The 20,703-nt window shown below is 41.1% G+C and overlaps 1 long non-coding RNA gene across 3 annotated transcripts in view; it reads left to right on the top strand.

The window, feature by feature from the left end:
- The first annotated feature begins 277 nt into the window (after positions 1–277).
- LOC138735926 (uncharacterized) overlaps positions 278–20,703 on the top strand; it is a 196,388-nt gene continuing 175,962 nt past the window's right edge. For all 3 annotated transcript variants that reach the window (XR_011340002.1, XR_011340003.1, XR_011339999.1), the window contains exon 1: positions 278–538. This is a non-coding gene — a long non-coding RNA (uncharacterized lncRNA). The remainder of the gene's footprint in view (positions 539–20,703) is intronic.

The following is a 20,703-nucleotide window of genomic DNA, read 5'->3' as shown; positions in this document are numbered from 1 at the left end:
GACAAAGGTGATCAGACGAAATTTTCAGAAGTGCCTACTCACTAAATCAAGCTAAATGCCTTTCAAAATTTATAACATTGCTGCATCAATGTAATTTCAAATTTGAGTTGAATTAATTCATGCTGTACTGGTTTTGCTATAATATCAAGGTGACATAATTTAAATGTAACAATTACATCTTCTCCTTCTTTATGATTATGCAACAGTGATTTATGCCATAGCCTTGAAAAAGGACTGAATGTTTATTTATCAGCTCCGCATTCCATCTTAAGTTTAGTCTGCTTTCAGTGCAATCAATGGCTAATATATCCACTTGCCAGTATCAAAGGTTTGGATATGACTGTGATATTCTATTCAGCAAGGCTATTTCTGAAATGTTTTAGCAGGATGGTCCTTTTATAGAAGTTTCTATTTCAAGGCCACATTATTTAAAGATGCTGGCAAGCAAATATTTTGATTTTAAACCGTAAGTTGGATGTCAGGAATTTTAATGAGCCAAAACTTCTCGCAGGAAACTGTGTTTAAAGAGACCTATAGGGTAAGTTCACCCTTTTATTTTGTTCCCCATGTATTGACTTGCTGCTCACAATAACCCAAATTTAAAATGGCTAGACCCTGCAAGGAGATAGTGATCTGTCTTCATGCAGGGGGCTTGAATAAGGAGCGTTTGGGTAGCCGGTGGAACTCCAGCAGGCCCAGTTCTGTCCAGATCTCCAGGGCTGTCCAGATGGAGTTTACACATATTTCCTGTGATCACATGGCTTTCCTAAAGGCTTCTGGATTATAAAACTAATTGGGCATTGCAAATCACCTCCAAGTGAGTGGTGGAATCTGGGTGTGGGAGATGGAGGGACAGGATATCAATTGGAATATGGGGAGATTAAATTAGGATGAGTGTAAATGGTTTTTTTTTGATGGTCAGCACATGCTTAGTGGGCTGTTAACAGGTGAAAAGTACTTCGACTGTTTATCAAATTTCCCCAATCGCTGGACAATTTTTTCAAAAGGTTTTCTTCCTGAAAAAAACTGAGGGATTATGATAGACAACTTCAAGCTAAACACAAAAATAATTTCAGAATTGCTGTATTACGTAGGAAGTTGGAAAACATTAAATGAAATTTATTGAATTTAGTATGTTTAATCGCATAATGATGGTGACACATTGTGTTTGCTCAAAGGACCTAAAAATGTTTTGCTGTTGATTTTTCATTTGTTCTTAGCATCTGATGCCTCTCATGTCGGTGTCCAACAAAAGTCATCCAGCATTGATGGATTCCAGTATCCCTGATACTGATTTTTCATGGATGCAATGTTCTGGTGAAATCTTTCACCACGTTCGTCACTGACTGCACCAAGATCAGCAGGGAAGAAGTCCAAGTGCGAATACAGAAAATGAATAGTCAGACATGCTGAACTTCATGGTTTTGTATGCTTGAAGTAGACTTTACATATGACAGGAAATCTCAAAAATAGGTTATATCTAAACAACGGTACAGGAAGAAAAATCTTTATTGTCCAGTGTAAAGTGTCAAATTGCATTCATAAACGTTCAATACCAAATAGATGTTTTGATATTGAAGCAATTTAAAAAAAATATAAAAGCAATTACTAAAAATTTACTTCATTAACTTTAGGTACCTTATAACCATTTTTGTCCAATTAAGTGTGAGCTGCCTGTTCCTATGCCAGTTCTAGCACTATTTTAATGAATAGATTTCCTGGCATTATGGCATGAAAAATCCAGCATACGAGAGCAATAAGTTGATTGTCAGTGATGACTGCCTGCAATTGCCAGATGTGCACTTGTCAAATCCTGTCTGATGGTACTCAAGCTGAGAAATGATGGTAGTTTGTGCATTGAAATACTGGTGCTGCCCAGCAAGTTAAATCTTATTGTCACATGTACAGAGATACAATGAAGTCATTAGTTTATTTTTCCAAAAAATCAACTTTATTCACAATAAATTATTTACAAAAAAGAAAACCATATCCTTACTGTCATGTCCATACATTCCCATCATTATATATTGTTAAATACTCTCTCTATTTACCCCTTTGCCACCACTCTGACACCTTCTTGCCATCCCCCTTATGTTGTTAGAGGGATTTTCCCTTGACGTTAGCCCTTCAATGTATGGATACAGAAGGACCCAAGTCTGTGGTCCTTCCCAACAGCGCTCTTCCATTGGCTGCACCAAGCCTCAATGTGTCCCTTAACATGTACTCCTGAAGCCTGGAATCCATTAGGCAGCATTTTCTCACCGACATCTCTGTGTGCTGAAAGACCCACAAGTTTTGAGCTGGCCAATGGGCATGTTCACCGGGTTGATGGTCTTGCAGCCATTCTGGATGTCTGAATCTGTGTGCGTCCCCAGGAACTCACTGCACACATAAAGTCACTATGATCCAGCAACAATTTGGAGCTACAATAAATGTTCAAGCTCAATAACCTCTTTATTCTTCTGAGAATTTTTTTTATTGTTAGATACATGTTCAAGACTGAATCATTCCAGATAAAAAAACATGTTATAAATCATGATTTTACAGTGAATTTTAATTCCAGCTACCTTTAAAGAATTCATAAATTATGTGGAAGTTGATCTAATTCTGAATTTAATGGAAAACCTGCAAAATTCTGTGGAGGAAATGACAAATTTAAGAATTGCCTAAATGCAATTTTGTTTTCTGCATTTTCCTCAGTGAAATGTATTCTTGTTGCTCTACCTTGTCAGATAATCCTAACCTAATTTTGCTTTAAATAATAGCTTTCTTATAGATGTAACTTTTACCCTTCCCTCTGAGAAAGATGTGGGATATCCAATTCCAGGAAGATTAAATTCAGTTGGAATCACTCTGAAACATTAGAACACAATCAATGGAAACAAAATGCATCTGAATTGGTGTCAAATGACATCTTGTCTTCTGAATTTTGTTTTCATTCTTTGCAACTAAAGTGTGGCCAAATTCAGTTTCATTTATATGATCATCAAATTTTGATTTAAAAAAAAAAATCCACAAAAACATTGCTATTTTCCTGAATATAGTTAGCGATATAACTGCGATTCACCAAATGCGACAAAGAACAGCTTTTTTTTATTATAGGAAAAGATTATATTCCAGGAATAAACAGCACAGTATGTTTTCTAGGTCAGGTTTTATTCAAGTCTGTATGTTCTATATTTATGACGCTGAGAAGATTTCATCACCAGCACTGGGGTTGAGTGGAAGATTGTGCAGGGACGTAACAAGAAACATGCCTTCTAATTGCAAGAGAAACCTCGGAATGTTAACATTATTTCACATCCTTTAAAAGATAAATTTATGAAGTTTCTGCTCACCACAGATGTGATAAATCTCTAAGCTTATGCTTTGCTGAGGGGAAACAAAATGTAATTTTTAAATAAAATTTGATAAAATCAATGGTTTCAATTGCGAACGGTTGACATCTGTGTATGTTCTCCAGGCAGACAAAATGGATAATCATCTAACTTCTAAGATAAAAGCATGCCATCTGCCAGTTATGAATACAATCATGTTGCAAAGCCTTAATAAAATTTGCATTTGACCTTGCTTTCTTATAAACCCTTTAGACATATTACATTGTCATTTTATGTATCATTCTATTGCCTTGCCCATTTCTAACAGATGTGCTATATCTTCTTTTCATGGAAACCTTTTGACATTTGTTTGCATTTCTAACACAGCTCACTTCAGTCGTGACAATATATTTCATGGATCACAGCTAAGTTTATATGATGTAGCATCACAAAATATTTGCTGGTTGTCTTTTTTAGGCTATGACCTAGCATTCATTTTCAGTTGCATGGCAGCTGCAAGTGAAATCCTGTTCAATTTTTTTTAATGGAACATCAATGGATGTGCTGTCTTCATATTAAAATAATCCTGTCAACTAGGATACCAACACCAGAAGCACTGACAGAGAACAATATTGTTTGAACTTCCTGACTCAAGAACAATAATTGTTTAAAAATAAATGAACAATGGTTTCGTGTGGATATCAAATCTGTTTTTCTGTAGACTTTAACCAACAATTAGTTTGATGCATGTTTCCTGGACAACAACATAACAGTCCATCTCTCAAGGAGTTCCTTTTTTTTGTAAATGGGAGGTTACAAAATAATATTTCCTGGAACCTATCAGGTTGATTCTAAATGAGGCTCATAAACGTCAGGAAAACACAGGAATGAAATTCATACTCCGTAAGAGAACAAACGTACTAATTTAATTCCTCCCAGACTCTGTGACATCTTTCATTAATTCACAGAAATTAGAGTTTGATGAAATCTATTCAACGTCAATTATCCTCACCTGGGAAAAGTTGTCATGGGCGCGGTATGGTTCATGCTGCAATTAGAGGAAAGCTATTACAGCACCAGTGACCCAGGTTGGAATCCTCTGCAGTCTGTAAGGAGTTTGTATACTCTTCTCGTTTCCTTTGAGAGCTCCACTTTCATACCACCCTCTGAAAAACCTATGGGGTTTGTAGGCTAATTGGTGTATTTGGGTGGTGTGGGCTGGATCTCTAAAATTAAATTTTAAAATGTTTTTAAAAATTTACTACCTGCTGCGCCACTCACTATATGCCATCACAAATTGGTGCAGTTAAACCAGTATTAGCTGACAATTGGTTTGTATTCTGTTATGCAATGATAACTCTTCATTACACACCAGATCAATTATCTTTTTTAATAGATCCTGAGCAGCAGGCCAAAATTTTCTCAGGGGGAAGTTACTTCCTATTACACCCAGCCAATTGAACGGTGGCCTGGGGATTATGTGTAGAATATTTATTCAACTAAACATTATAGATGTGGAATTCCTACATGTGTTTGGATACTAAGGCTCTCTGCAGGTCACACATCAGATCCAGGATAAGCTCAGAAAAAAAATTAAAATCGCATATGCTTGAAATCTAAGACAAAAGGAGAAAATTGTCGTAAAGGTCAGCAGGTCAAGCAGATTTTGTGGAAAGAGCAACAGTGAATATTTCGGGACTGTGACATCACAGCATCTAATAGACTGAGATCATCTGATCTTGGAAGCTAAGCAGGCTCAGGACTGATCAGTACTTGGAGGGGAGACTGCCCAGGAACACCACCAGATTCTGTAGGTTTCTGTGAGGGGCACTGGACAAAGTGGCAACTCTCTGTCTGCCTTATGGTAGACAAAAAGTTAAAGAACTTCATGCATGTTATATTCTAAATGTACTATTACATGTTTACATTTGCCTTTTCTTATCAGAACTGGGAAAGAGAGAAAAGAGAAATGCAAACTCTAAGAGAATGCACAAATTGCAGATACTGGGATCTTGAGCAAGCAAAGAGTAGCTAGAGGGTCTCAGCAGGCCAGGCAGCATCCCTGATCTGCTGAGAGCTGCCCTTTGCTTATTTGAGACTTGACAAAAGATCCTGACCCAAAAACTGTGACATCCCTTTGCCTCCATGGACGCTGCCTGACCTGCTGATTCACTCCAGCAGTTCTTTGTTTGCTGTGAGAGAGAAGCAAGCTAGTTTTCAGAAGGAGGAGGAGGAGGGGAGAAGGAAGGAAGAACTTTCTCTCACACCAACTGCCATCTTTAATCCCTCATCTTCCTCGTTCTGGGAAAAGGTCAGAGGCCCCAAAAAGTGAATTGGTTCTCCTTTCACAGGCGCTGCCTGAATTCCTGTGTTCCTCCAGCATTTTCAGTGCGTGTCTCAGAATAATGATAGATCTTGCAACACATGTGTTAAGTCCCAGATCTTCAATATTTTCTCAATAATAATTATGTAATAAATGTAAATATGGCTCATGCGTTCTGAGCTGTATATCTGCAACATTAAAAGTATCTGGGATTTCCACCAATTCCCTGTGGCAAAATTATGGAGGTTTATCCAAAGAAAATAAGGTGATTTCTTGCAATACCAATAGAGGAAATAAATAAAATCTGCAAGGTTGATTTTCAAAAGGGAAGTGTAAAAAAATACATTTTAGTTATTCAAAAGTGTACAACATCCTAAGGAGCTTCACAGAGAACTTATCAAACAAAAGTTGACATTGATTCACTGACTCCAATTGATGACCAAACGACATCAACAATTCAGTTTCATGATGTTTATAAAGTGAGAATAAAGGTGGAGGGATATTCTGTGGCGATACACCACTAGCCTACTGCAGGGAGCAGCCCGTGTACCTGCAGAAGAGCACTGGAGGACAAGGCAACACCTGGCCAGCTGTCAATCACCCTCCGGGACATAAGCTAGATTCGGCCCCTCGAGGTCTGTCTCAGAGCTTTGCACAGCTTTGCACAGCACTCTCACAGCCAGCTCTGTGGAAGTTTATGTAGAATAAAGCCTGTTGAACGGACTTTATGTTTTATGTCTGCTTTCTGCTCAATAGCACATCACATGTTCAGACTTTAAAACAATGCATGGCAATCAGCAATGGGAGAAATAATGGACAAGCAAGAGTCCTGCAGAAGGGTCGAAGTATGGAGGAGGCTACAATGGAGAGGTGAGACATGATGACATGAGTGAGAGTTTTAAAATCATGGCATTGCCAATTTAGGAACTTGAGTGAGATGAAGAGATGAAAGTTTAATGTCATCTTGTGAATGAGCACAATGTCCAGATGCAATGAATTTGTTGCTTGCCACTTGCTGCAGTTAAATTAACACAGTACGTTGTGAGAGCAAGAAAAAAGATAATAAAGGATAGATAAATATTCGCAATGAATCAAGAAGCATCGGTAACTGGGTAAAAGGGACTTGGCGGAAGTTTGGAAACACTTTGGATGTACATTAGTTTTCCTGGAGGGATGGGGAATGGTTGTTAGAACCTGGCCAAGAATATACTGGAATAATCATCTTGACGTAGCAGAAGCATGAATGCGTTTAAAAAAAATACCTGACGCTGAACCAAAGTTGGGTAATGATATTGTGGTGAAAGTAAACATAATGATCATGGAGCAGATGCATAATCAGAAGCTCCTTGTGGGGTAAAATATAGCACTGAGATGTATTTTCAGAAACATTTTAGTGAGAAGGATCAGGTTGGTCACCATAAAGAAACTGCGGTGGTGACCACTAGCTGTAGCTTTGGTCTTCCCAGTATTTATTGACAAGTAGTTTTAAAGTGATCAGAAGGTGGGATAAAAGGATAGGTAGTTGCGACATTTCAAAGAAGACTGTGGTTGGATAGAATTGGGTGTCAGCAATAAACATATTTCACCTTGTATTTTGAAATGATGGTTGTAATTCCATCTATAAACTTAAATACTTTTCTCATGATAATAATGAGAAATAATAGCAAAACACTGAATGCTAATGCACTTATCATTAATGTTGATTAATGTTGAATATTTTTCAATCCTCCTTTATTAAGTGTACAAAAACAAAAACTCAAAGAAGGTTTGCAATATCCTGAAAGAATTGTGAAAGGCACAATTTAAATGCACATTAAAAAAAATCATTTTGAGGTCACAGAAGAAGAATTTTCAAAAGTATGACACCAAATGTTGTACCATTTGCAGGTTGAAGGAAATATATTCATATGAACGGGGATAATTTAAACAGCAGAAAGCAGAGTGTTAGAATAATTAATTATTTTTAGTTTATCAGGCTGTTTTTGCTGAGCTGTCATCTAATTACAATCTAAATACAAGAATTAAAACAAGGTAGAATCTGATGCATCCAGTTTTTTTACGCACCATTGAGGAGTTAGCAAGAGAAGAAGACAGGAGAAGTGAGTGGACACAACAAGGTAATTGGAACCAAATAAGGGAACAGGTGAGTTTACTCACTTTGTTAAGAAAGTCATAACTTTTTAAATGCTGAAAATCTGACAACTAATTCTGTGAACTTTGGAATAGTTCTACAGATTGGCATTCAGCAAAGGTAACCTCATCGTTTATAAAAGGGAGAGAGCAAGAAAACAGGCAACTGCAGGCAGGTTAGGCTAACGACAATAGTAGGAAAATGCTGAAAGTATATTTACAAGATTGTAGTTTTAATACAGCCTGCAGCTGCAACTTCTTGCTGGATTTTACTGAGCGGTCTATAAATATAGTGTTTAGCACAATGAGAGATGATCAAGATCTGCAGACAAATTTGCTGAGTGGATATTGAGAGCTATTCTTTGAGCTACAGAGTGTAGAACTGTAATGCACGTCGAAAGAACCAAAGACTTGTTGATCCAAACCAAGGCTTTTATTAACTAAAAGACTGGGTCGACCAGTCCAGAATGACCTGGTCTAGCTTGGAGCAATCCTTTAAGACCTGCCAGTAGGTGTGGCTACACTCTCAGCCAATCACAGTCATCCTACACTTCTTCTTTCTTTCTTCTTCTTTGGCTTGGCTTCGCGGACGAAGATTTATGGAGGGGTATGTCCACGTCTGCTGCAGGCTCGTTGGTGACTGACAAGTCCGATGCGGGACAGACAGGCACGGTTGCAGCGGTTGCAAGGGAAAATTGGTGGGTTGGGGTTGGGTGTTGGGTTTTTCCTCCTTTGTCTTTTGTCAGTGAGGTGGGCTCTGCGGTCTTCTTCAAAGGAGGTTGCTGCCCGCTGAACTGTGAGGCGCCAAGATGCAAGGATGGAGGCGATATCAGCCCACTGGCAGTGGTCAACGTGGCAGACACCAAGACATTTCTTTAAGCAGTCCTTGTACCTCTTCTTTGGAGCACCTCTGTCTCGGTGGCCAGTGGAGAGCTCACCATCCAACACCTAATACCTAGTATCGCCGACAATACTTCGCTGTAGGATGGAATCTAGGATACTTGTGCCGAAGGAACATTCATAGTTGGGGAATCATTCAAGTGGGCTATGTCAGGCCACTTACCATTGACTATATTCTTTCTTGGCTCCCATTGGGACAGCCTTGGCTGTTTGGGCCAATGAAGAAATGGTGCTGGATGCTCTGCACTTTCCAAAGGTCAAAGTTCAGATTTATTGTCGGAGTACATGCATGACATCACATACATCCCACTTCCTGTGGGTGAGGCAGAATCATCACTTATTAGTAATGCAAAAGGAAATCTATGCTCAAGGAGATGCATACACACGTGAACCAATAAAGAAATGTAAACACTGTGAAATACAAAGAGAAAAATAAATAAATGAAGTGCAAGAGTAAGAGTCCTAAAGGTCCCTGATTGAGTTTGATGTCGAGAAGTCCACTAGTGGAGGGGGAGCAGCTGCTCCTTAACCTGGTGGTGAGGGTCTTTCCTGATCGTAGCGGCGAGGACAGAGCGTGTGCTGGGTGATGTGGATCATTGACAATTCCTCTTGCTCTCCAATGGCAATGTTCCCTGCGATGTTCACGATGTTGGGGAGTGTTTGCCTATGATGTCCTTGGCTGTGTCCACTACACAGTCATGGGCAAGTCATGGGCAAATAACAAGTAGAGCAGGGGGCTAAGAAGGCAGCCCTGTGGTGCTCAGGTACGGATGGAGATTGGGGAGGAGATGTTCTTACCAATCTTACCAATCTTCCAAACTTACCAATCTTCACTGTTGGTGGTTTGCAGGTGAGCAAATCCTGAATCCAATTACACAGTAGGGTATTGAGGCTGAGGTGTTGGAGTTTGCTGATAAATTTGGATGGATGGTGGTGTTGAATGCCAAATTGTAGTCAATAAAGAGCATCCTGATGTATGCATCTTTGCTGTCCAGGTATTCCAAGGCTGTGATAAGTCTTCCTGCTGGATGCCCTGCAACTCCGCCGCTTCCTCTTTGCTGTCCACCGAGCTGCAGCGCGTGGGGGATCCCACGGGCAGCGGCCCCGGGCTGGGGCCCAGAGTGGCGGCAGCCACTTCCAGCGGACACGTCGGCCCACTTCGCCGAGGGAAGGGAGGGCGACTCGGGCTGGATCGACTTTGCCAGGGGTTGATGAACGGAGAGCGCCGGGTGATCAGTGAGGCCGACGGGGGGGGGGGGGGCAGCACAAAAGGGAGGCCCGGTGGAAGCCGGCGTTCCGCCATCGGCAGAACCGCGGGCGCAGTCAATAGAAGGGGTCGTGAGGAGTCATCAGGAGAAAGTGTAAGAGGCTGTGGAAGTTCTGGGCGCTCCCTGCAGGGCCCAACAGGAGGAGCAGAAGAAAGCTCGCCCACACCGCCAGCACTCGGCCGCGGCAGGAGTAAAAACACACAGGCCGATTCCAGGGCACACCACTTTAACTGTGGACAGCGGTCGTAGATCTCCAGATATGGTTTGACCTAAAAGGACAGGCAGGCCTCTTCAGCCTTGTTAAGCAACCTGCATAGGAGAAGGACACTCCGATATAAAACCTACGACCCAAGGACCTCGCTGCCACGTCCCAGCTTGCTTGGCCACGGCTCACGAACCATGGGTGTAAAGGGTGGGGTCAGTACTGCGCATACTGCACTCCACCTAAAAGCTCCTTTGCGCAGGCCCGAGGACATGTCCACGTCTCCCCCTCAAAGATGCACACAAACTCAAGCTAGCATCCTGAAACATCAGAACCATGTTAGACAAGGCTGACAGCCACCAACCTGAATGTCGGTCTGCCCTCATTGCACATGAACTCCTCAGACTCGACATCGACATAGCCGCTCTCAGTAAAGTCCGCCTTGCAGAAGTAGACAGATTCCAAGAACACGGCGCGGGCTACACACTCTACTGGTCTGGCAAGCCTCAGGCTGAACGACACCTATCTGGTGTTGGCTTCATGGTCAAGAACTCCATTGCCTCCAAACTCAAAAACCTCCCGACAGGCCACTCTGACCGGATCATGTCCATGCGACTCCCCCTTCAAAACAAGCGACGCATCACCCACATCAGTGTCTATGCACCAACCCTTCAGGCGGAACAAGCAGAAAAGGACAAGTTCTACACTGATCTGCGCAACCTCATCCAACGCACCCCTACAGCCAACAAGGTTGTCATCCTTGGCGACTTCAACACTCGCGTCGGCAAAGACTCAGAAACTTGGCCAGGAATCCTTGGCAAGCATGGTGTCGGAAAGTGCAATGACAACGAGCGCCTCCTGTTGGAACTCTGCGCAGAACAGCGGCTTGTCATTACTAACACTCTTTTCTAGCAGAGAGACAGCCTGAAGACTACCTGGATGCATCCCCGATCCAAACACTGGCACCTCCTGGACTACGTTCTGGTGCAAGGAAGAGACAAACGATATGTGCTCCACACCAGGGTTATGCCCAGCGCGGCATGCCACACTGACCACCGGCTTGTTCGCTGCAAGCTCAACCTTCACTTCAAGCCAAAGTTCAAGAACAGTGGAGCCCCCAGAAAGAGGTTCAATGTTGGAAACTTGCAGTCAGACGAAGTGAGAGGAAACCTCCAAGCAAAGCTCGAGGATGCAAACTGCCTCACGGACACGTCTCCTGAAACCCTCTGGGATCAGCTGAAAACGGCCATACTGCAATCCACTGAAGAGGTACTGGGCTTCTCCTCCAGGAAAAACAAGGACTGGTTCGACGAAAACAACCAGGAAATCCAGGAGCTGCTGGGAAAGAAGCGAGCTGCCCACCAGGCTCACCTTGCAAAGCCTTCCTGGCCAGAGGAAAAATGAGCCTTCAGTCTCGCATGTAGCCATCTTCAGCGCAAACTCCGGGAGACCCACATTGAGTGGTGGACTAACCTCGCCAAACGAACCCAACTTAGCGCCGACATTAGCGACTTCAGGGGTTTTTATGAGACACTAAAGGCTGTGTATGGCCCCTCACCCCAAGTCCAAAGCCCTCTGCGGAGCTCAGACGGCGAAGTCCCCATCAGCGACAAGATCTCCATCCACAATCGATAGTCAGAACACTTCCAATCTCTCTTCAGTGCCAACCGCTCAGTCCAAGAATCCGCCCTGCTCCAGCTCCCTCAACAGCCCTTGTGTCTAGAGCTGGATGAGGTCCTTACCCAGGAAGAGACATATAAGGCAATTGAACAACTGAAAAGTGGCAAAGGAGCAGGTATGGATGGAATCCTCTCAGAGGTCTGGAAGGCTGGTGGCAAAACTCTGCATGCCAAACTGCATGAGTTTTTCATGCTCTTCTGGGACCAAGGAAAGCTGTCTCAGGACCTTCGTGATGCCATCATCATCACCCTGTACAAAAACAAAGGCGAGAAATCAGACTGCTCAAACTACAGGGGAATCACGCTGCTCTCCATTGCAAGCAAAATCTTCGCTAGGATTCTCCTTAATAGACTACTACCTAGTGTCGCCGAAAATGTCCTCCCAGAATCACAGTGTGGCTTTCGCGCAAACAGAGGAACTACTGACATGGTCTTTGTTCTCAGACAGCTCCAAGAAAAGTGCAGAGAACAAAACAAAGGACTCTACTTCACCTTTGTTGACCTCACCAAAGCCTTTGACATCGTGAGCAGGAAAGTGCTTTGGCAAATACTAGAGCGCTTCAGATGCCCCCCCAAGTTCCTAAGTATGGTTATCCAACTGCACGATAACCAACAAGGTCGGGTCAGATACAGCAATGAGCTCTCCGAACCCTTCTCCATTGACAACGGCGTGAAGCAAGGCTGCGTCCTTGCACCAACCCTCTTTACTATCTTCTTCAGCATGATGCTAAAACAAGCCAATAAAGACTTCAACATCCGGTACCGCACGGTTGGCTGTCTCTTCAATCTGAGGCGCCTGCAAGCTCACACCAAGGCACAAGAGCAACTTGTCCGTGAACTACTCTTTGCAGACGATGCTGCTTTAGTTGCCCATTCAGAGCCAGCTCTCCAGCGCATGACATCCTGTTTTGTGGAAACTGCCAAAATGTTTGACCTGGAAGTCAGCCTGAAGAAAACTGAGGTCCTCCATCAGCCAGCTCCCCACCATGACTACCATCCTACACTACCATCTGTACATATGTACATATACACATTGGTGATAGAATCTGTACTATCACAAGAACTTGGGAGAAAATTCACAGGATAGAAACTTTAAAAAAAATGCAGATGCTGAAAATATTAAATAAAAACAGATTTTGCTGGAAATTCGCAGCAAATTAGGCAGCTTTTGTTGATTTCAGAGTTCAGATTTCATATTTATTATCAAGAACATACATAATATCATATACAACCTGAGATCCTTTTTTCCTGAGGGCACAGCAGAATTACCACTAATTTTTAGTACAAAATATAAACTGAACACGGCGTAAACAAATAAAAAAACTCTAAACAGACGATGAATGTAAACTAACTGTTCAATACAGAGAAAACAAAGGAAATTAATAAAGTGCACAAGTAAGAGTCTGATTGAGTTTGCCATTGAGGATTCTGATGGTGGAGGGGTAGCAGCTGCTTCTGAACCTGGTGGTGCGAGTCTTGTGGTACCTGTACCTCTTTCCTGATGGCAGCAGCGAGAACAGAACGTGTGCTGGGTGGTGTGAGTCTTTGATGATTGCTGCTGCCCTCTGATGGTAGCGTTCCCTGTAGGTGTACTCAATAGTGGGGAGGGTTTTGCCTATAATGTCCTGGTCTGTGCCACTACCTTTTGGAGGGCTCAGGGGTGTTGGTGTCCCCATACCAGACCGTGATACAGCCGGTCAGCACAATTTCCATCTCTGTAGAAATTTACCAGGGTTTCTGATGTCATACCAAACTTCTACAAACTCCTGAGAAAGTAGTGGTGCTGACATGCTTTCTTCATGATGCTTTTGTGTGTTAGGTCCAGGAAAGATCCTCCAAGATAATGACTCCCAAGAACTTAAATTTGTTCACCCTCTCCACCTCTGATCCCCCAATGATCACTGGATTTTATACCTCTGGCTTTCTTTTCCTGAAGTCAACAATCAGCTCCTTAGTTTTGGTGACAGTGAGTGCAAGGTTGTTGATGGTGCGCCATTCTGCCAAGTTTTCAATCTTCCTCCTGCATGCTGACTCATCACCTTCCATTATCCAACCTATTACTGTGATATTGTCAGTAAATTTGTAGATGGTGTTATTGTCGTACTGAGCTAAACAGTTGTAGGTGTAAGGTGAGTAGAGCAGGGGGCTAAGAACACAGTCCTGTGGTTCTCTCGTACTGATGGAAATTGTGGAGGAGAAGTTCTTATCAATCTTTATTGATTGTGGTCTGGATGTGATAAAATCCATGATCCAATTACACAATGGGGTATTAACACCCAGGTCTCGGAGTTTGCTGATCACTTTTAAATGTCGAACTGTAGTCAATAAAGAGCATCCTGATGTATGCATCTTTGCCGTCCAGGGCTTTGTGTAGAGCCAGTGAGATGGCATTCCCTGTAGACCTATTTCTACAATAGGTGAACTGGAATGGATCCATGTCACCACTCAAACAGGAGCTGATGCACTTCATCACCAGCCTTTCAAAATACTTCATCACTGTTGATGTAAGTACTACTGGTCGATAGTTATTAAGGCAGTTTGCTACACTCTTATTTGGCACCAATATGACTGATGCCTCTGGGTACTTCGCCTTGCTGGAGTGAAGATATCTCTGAATACCTTGGTAAATTGATCAGCACAGATCTTTAATACTTGGCCAGGTACTCCATCCGGGCCAGATGCTTTCCTCAGATTCACTCTCCTGAAGGCAGCGTGCACATCATCCTCAGAAACGGACAGGATGGGATCATCATGGAACATAGGGGTGCAGAGAGGTGGTTCCTCACTGTTACTGGCATCATGTCGGGTGGAGAAGACGTTGAGTTCCTCTGGGAGAGAAGCTTTGCTGTCAGCTACTTTTATTTTGTAATGGGTTATGGCATTTAGGCCCTGCCACAGCTGCCAAGTGCCCCTTGTTGTTTCCATTTTTATCCAGAATCTCCACTTCGCCTGGGAGATAGCCTTCTGCAGGTCATTCTTGCTCCTGCTCTACTGATCTGGATCTCCATACTTAAATGCCTGCAATCTGGCTCTCAGGAAAGAAAAGAGTTAACATTTCATGTTGAAGAACCTTTGTCATGCAGGTCAATGCATCACACAAAAAAAAAATCTAACCTCCATCAATTCTGTCCACTCTTCCTGTTGCCTCAGGAAAACAGCCAACATATTATAAAACCCATCCCATCACAGTCACATTCTCTTCACTGACTTTCATTGGACAGAAGATACTTTCGTTTGAAAATGCACACCACCAGATTCAAAGACAAGCTCTTATCCACTGTTGTCGGGCTATTGAATGGACCACTCATTCGTAAACTGATGCTGCCGTTGTACTTAGTAACAGAACCTTTTCTCTGGAAATCTATACTGCATTTTTGATTTATATATTTTTCAACACCTGTTGTACTTAAATAGGAGTTGACATGCCTAAATAGCACGTAAAACAAAATTTTTAACTGTATCTCAGTACACATGACAATAAATGCAACACAAATTAAAGTGTATTAAAAAAAGCAGATGCTAGAAGAGTCTTTAAACTGATACTCTGCCTTAACTCCAGAGTATTTGTAGATTTTTCTGGTTCTTTTTTCAATTGCAGGATTAGTAGAGAGGTCACTTAAAGCTGAACTGAGGAATGATTTCTTTATTTCCATGACTGAAAACCACTGGAATTTCCAATTGCCTGTGAAATCTCCAATGCTCTCTGTGGATAATGTTGATGTAAATTTGGGCACTAGATTAACAAAGGGACATGAGGAACTTATGGACATGGAGCATCAACTTTGAATGATCAGATAACCAAGCAGGTTGAGGATTCATTTATCTGCTATTAATTCTTTTTGTGAGTTTCAGTAGGCCAAACTCCAGAGGTGATACTGCATCCTCACCTGACTCCACGCTCACCATTACATGTGCATCTATAAGGATGTACCCAAAGGCACCGGTGTCAGAGATAATAGCCCCACTGCCATTTCTTCCCTGATCCAATAATTGAGTGCAAGCTATAGACTGAGGTTAATACCTTTCTATTCTATATGGCTCATTTACTTACTGATTAAAATGTTACCCACAGGAGAGACCTTGACAATTTATATTCATACCTAGTGATGCTTTGATGCCCATTAGACACTCAGATTTTTATGTATATTACTGAGACAATCCAAAGCTATTCTGGTAAAATTAACATGAAACAGAAATCAACAGTATTTTCCAGAAGAGGAAGCATTAACCAGCAAAAATAGAGGAAGCTGAGGGCAAAGCTATAAATGGAGAATTCAACAAATTCTGCAGAAACTGGAAGAAAAAAGTACATTAAACTAATAACAATCTCTTGAATTTATTAGTCAATTGTAGTAAAAAGAATCCATCGCTCTCTGATATTTTGTCAGTTTGTTTCATTTTAGTCTTACTGTTACAGCTCCCACGTCTGGTGAAGGGTAAATTAAGAGTGAAACTGCAAAATAATGCAAAACAATAAAAACACAAAGCTGGAGAAACTCAGCAGGTTAAGCCGTATCCTTTATATAGCAAAGGTAAAAAATACCTCACCAACATTTCAGGCTTGTGCCCTTCATCAAGGTATGAGAGCAGCAGGGATTACAGATGGGGAGCAGTGAGGGAGAATTCCACAGAACTCCTTTCAGAGAGCAAGAGAGAACTTCTTCAGGGTAGGCATTCCTCAAAGAGATTTCACAGAGTTTTGCAGACATGTACTTGAATGCCCTAATATTGCCTGGTCAATTTGGAACAGGTGGAAACAAATATACGGTGCATTTATCTCTGCATATTTGCAACATATAGTTAGTGAAATCAAGCCCAAATTGGTCTCTAGCTTCACTAACCAATGAGCTGAACAACTCCTATGCCTGCTTTGAAAAGGAGAATTCAACAGTACCATTGAGAATCCCTGCAGAAGCTGATGACTTGGCAATATCTGTCTCTGAGGCCAATGTCAGAACATCCTTCAAGAGGGTGAACCCTCACAAAGTGTCAGGCCCTGAGGACAAACCTATCAGTACACTAAAAATCTGTCATCCAACTAGCTGGAGTGTTCACGGCAGTGTTCCCTCTAAGCTGTGCGCGTGCATTTTGCAACCAGCACACCAAGGAAATTAATGTACATACCAAAGGTTACTTAATGTAGCAGTGAATAATTATACTTATTGAAAATAACCTTAGCTTTTTCTGGAAACTAGTTAGTCGGTTTTTCAGTGACCGTATTTGCACATGACTAATTCACGGCGCCTCTCCTTTCCTCTTCCAATTTGTTCAGCAGTAGCACGGCTGCAGCCATATTTAATGGACAGTGTTCATATCGTAAAGTTTACGGAGATCTGTTTCAAATTCTGTAGATAGCTTACTGAATTTTTATCAAATTTAAAAGAAGCTAAGGGAATGAAGCACAAAAAACTGGAAGTTTGTTTAAAGTTGTATTGCTTAACAACAGAGTAGAAACTGCTACACTGAAAGCTCATGAGGTCATGTATGTTCAGCTGTGAGAAATATTTATGTATGATTTGGAAACTGGAGTTATCTGTTCGTATTGCCATGATGGGCAAGTTGCTGGAGAATTTGCAAGTGGAAAGAAGTTGGATGATATTTAGAAACCTGACTTCATGAAGCATCATTTGGCAAGTAAATCACATTTGGATGATGTACAAAAGCTCAGGTGACAAAACCTGTCATTACCAGTTACAGGAGTGCTACACATGTTATGTAAGAGTTCAGATGAGCGAGAGCGAAAACAATCAAGCCCAGAGGAGATCAAAATTCTTATCAACAGCGTGTTAAAATGAATAACTCTTTAAATTCTGTTCAACACATTATGTTAAAACATGCCATTACAGTTTTATTAGCCTTGAGAGAGCTGTGCCGAAATTATCTTGAAACAATTTCAATCTCAGGGTTTGTTAAATCAGCTAAGAGTGAACTTTTCCCTTCAAATGCTCCTATATTAATGTATTCTAATTTTCCTTTTAAGATTGTGAAAGATCAATTTACTTGTCTTGACATTACAATTATAAAAAATCATAAGGCATCTTTTTAGGGAAAACTTCTTTACTTAAACATGTGAAACTCTTTAACAAAATGGCCTCCTTTATCTATCTCCTGATTCTCTGATTGATTGTAATAGTTCTATTAAAATTAACATTCTACCTAAATTTTTCTATCTCTTTTAGTCTATACCAATTTTTATTCCTAAATTGTTTTTTGATTCACTCGATTTATTTATATCGTCTTACATTTGGCAAGGAAAGCACCCCCATTTAAATAAGGTTAATCTTCAAAAGTCTAAAAAGAATGGTGGTTTGGCGCTTCCTAATTTCAGATTTTATTATTAGGCGGTCAATATACGTAACCTTATGTTCTTGTTATAATTTCATAATTGAGTCGACCATCTTGCTTGGGTAGAAATTGAATTAAATTCCATCAAAAAGATTCCTATCTCGGGATTTCTTGGGGCTTCGCTTTCTTTCTAACTGACAATCTGGTTGTTAAATCCAGTTTGGGAATATGGGTGCCGTTTAGAAGATATTTCTCTGACACGCCCCATTTTATTCAATCACCTTTTTTTATCCTTCCTCGCAGGATTCTGATTTTAATGTTTGGTATAGATTAGGTATGAAATGTTTTAGAGATATTGTTATTGATAACTGGTTTTCATTTTTTAACAATTAGTTGGAAAATTCGATTTACAAAATCTTCATTTTTTTTCAGATATTTACAAATCAAGCATTTTATTCAATTTTAGATTTTCATAGAATACCTGAGGTGATACATTTTTTTGGATTACAACCTTTCAGTAAAGGTTTAATATCTGTTCTTTATGACAAGTTGACTGGTTTAAGACACTCCTCTTTAGTCCAAATTAAGAGAGCTTGGGAGCAGGATTTTAACTTTTCGCTGTGCAATAAGGTTTGGGTCTCTATTTTCAAACTGATTAACATTATATCTCCTTGTGCTCACCTCTGCCTGCTGCAATTCAAAGTTGTACATAGGGCCCACGTGTCAAAAGTCAAACGATCTCATTTTTACTCAGATACAAATTCTCATTGTGAAAAATGCAAAATAGGTGATGCTTCTTTAATTCACATGCTCTTTACATGCCCTGGTTTGGAAAAATATCAGAGAGAAGTTTTTCAAACATTATCATTGATTCTCAATTTAAAATGAGAATCAAATCCCTTCATTGCTCTGTTTGGAACGCTTGGAGAGGATGATGCTTTACTAACTCCAATTAAATGTTGCATTTTATCCTTTACTTTGTTGCTGGCCAGACGTGCTATTTTGATTAAGTGGAAAGATAATACCCCACCTGTTCATGCACAATGGCTAAAGGATGTAATGTCCTGCTTAAATTTTGGGGGGAAAAAAACAGATATGCAATTAATGATTCAAACATTAGATTTCAAATGTTATGTCATGGATTATTACCATAATCTCTAGATTTTAGTGTTAATACAGAACTTTGGCACTAAGCTACTCTGTTTCATCAATATTAATTTTCAACTTGTTTAGGACCAGGGGTTTTGAAAAATTTAAATGTCTTATGTCCATTCTTTATTATTATGGCTGTGCTTGGGAATTCATAGGTATGATTATTCTCTTAGTGCTTTTCTTTTTTTTTGTAGCACATTACATAATTGTACTTTACAAACTTATTATTACTAAAAATCAATAAAAATATTTTTAAAAGAAACAATTTCAAGTTTACATTTGCACAAGCATTCAGTGCACACATACTTTTGTCACAGGATAAAAATGTGCAGAACATAAGATTTTTGCGCACACTGACTACTACAAATGAGAGGGATCATTGGTACACGGACATTTTTAATCTCTCATTGCTGCAGTCAGAGGTTCCCACCTACTTCAAAAGGTGCCCAAGATGAGTAGAGTGAGCTCCTTCACTGACAGGGATGGCTTGGAAAATAAAGAGGGAAGGGGGTGAAGAGTTGACAAGGGGAGGGAGTGAGGGAGGGGGAAAGGAGAGAAGGTTAGCAAAAACCAGAAAAGTCAATGTTAATGTCATTTGGCTGGAGCATGCCCAGACAGAAAATCAGGTGTTATTCCTCCAATTCATGGGTGTTCTTGGTGGGACAGACATGGACAGACATGTGAGTATGGGAGAGTAACGCAGACTGAAATGGTTGGCCACTGGTAGGTCTCTGCCACTGGTGCAAACAGAATGAATGTGCTCAGTGAAGTGATCTCCCAATCTGTGCCTAGTCTCTCCAATGTAGAGATGGCCACAAAGGGAGCACCGGATGCAGTAAATCAATTAATCTCAGCCAAGTGATCTCCTAACTGTACTTTTTTTTAAAAAAAGCACTTCCGAGACCTCCTCATCGCAGACAAATTAAGATTATTCTTGACCATATTGTGGAATTAGTTATCAGCTTGTTGCTGTTGACTTAAATTTGAAAACATAAAACCTTGTCTATATCAAACTACAAAGTCCTGGACTTTAATTACAGAAAAAAACCATCAACTCCTACCTCAACAACATCTCTTCAAACCCAGTCCCCTGTGAGGATTCCATTACTTTCTCTCTATTCCTCTGTCTCCATTGCATTTGCTTCCAGGACAAGATCTTCAATGCAGATCATCAGAGATGTCTTTCTTCTTCAAACAATGTGGCTTTCCCTCTACCACTATCAACTTGGCCCTCGCCCGCATTTCCTCATTACCCCCAAATCTACTGCGGCCCCCTCTGCCCCAGCAAACAACAAGGATTTCCCTCATCCTCACCTACCACCCCACTGGTCTCTGTGTTGAAAATATCCTCCTCCACCATTTCTGCCACTACTACCAGACAAATATTCCCCTCTCCGCCCATCCCTGTCTTCTGCAAGGACTGTTCCCTCCATGACTCCCTTAACCA

Source organism: Narcine bancroftii, chromosome 6 (assembly GCF_036971445.1).
Source record: "Narcine bancroftii isolate sNarBan1 chromosome 6, sNarBan1.hap1, whole genome shotgun sequence".
Taxonomy (NCBI): domain Eukaryota; kingdom Metazoa; phylum Chordata; class Chondrichthyes; order Torpediniformes; family Narcinidae; genus Narcine; species Narcine bancroftii.
The sequence above is the reverse complement of the archived record's forward strand: the minus strand, read 5'-3'. Positions and strand labels throughout refer to the sequence as shown.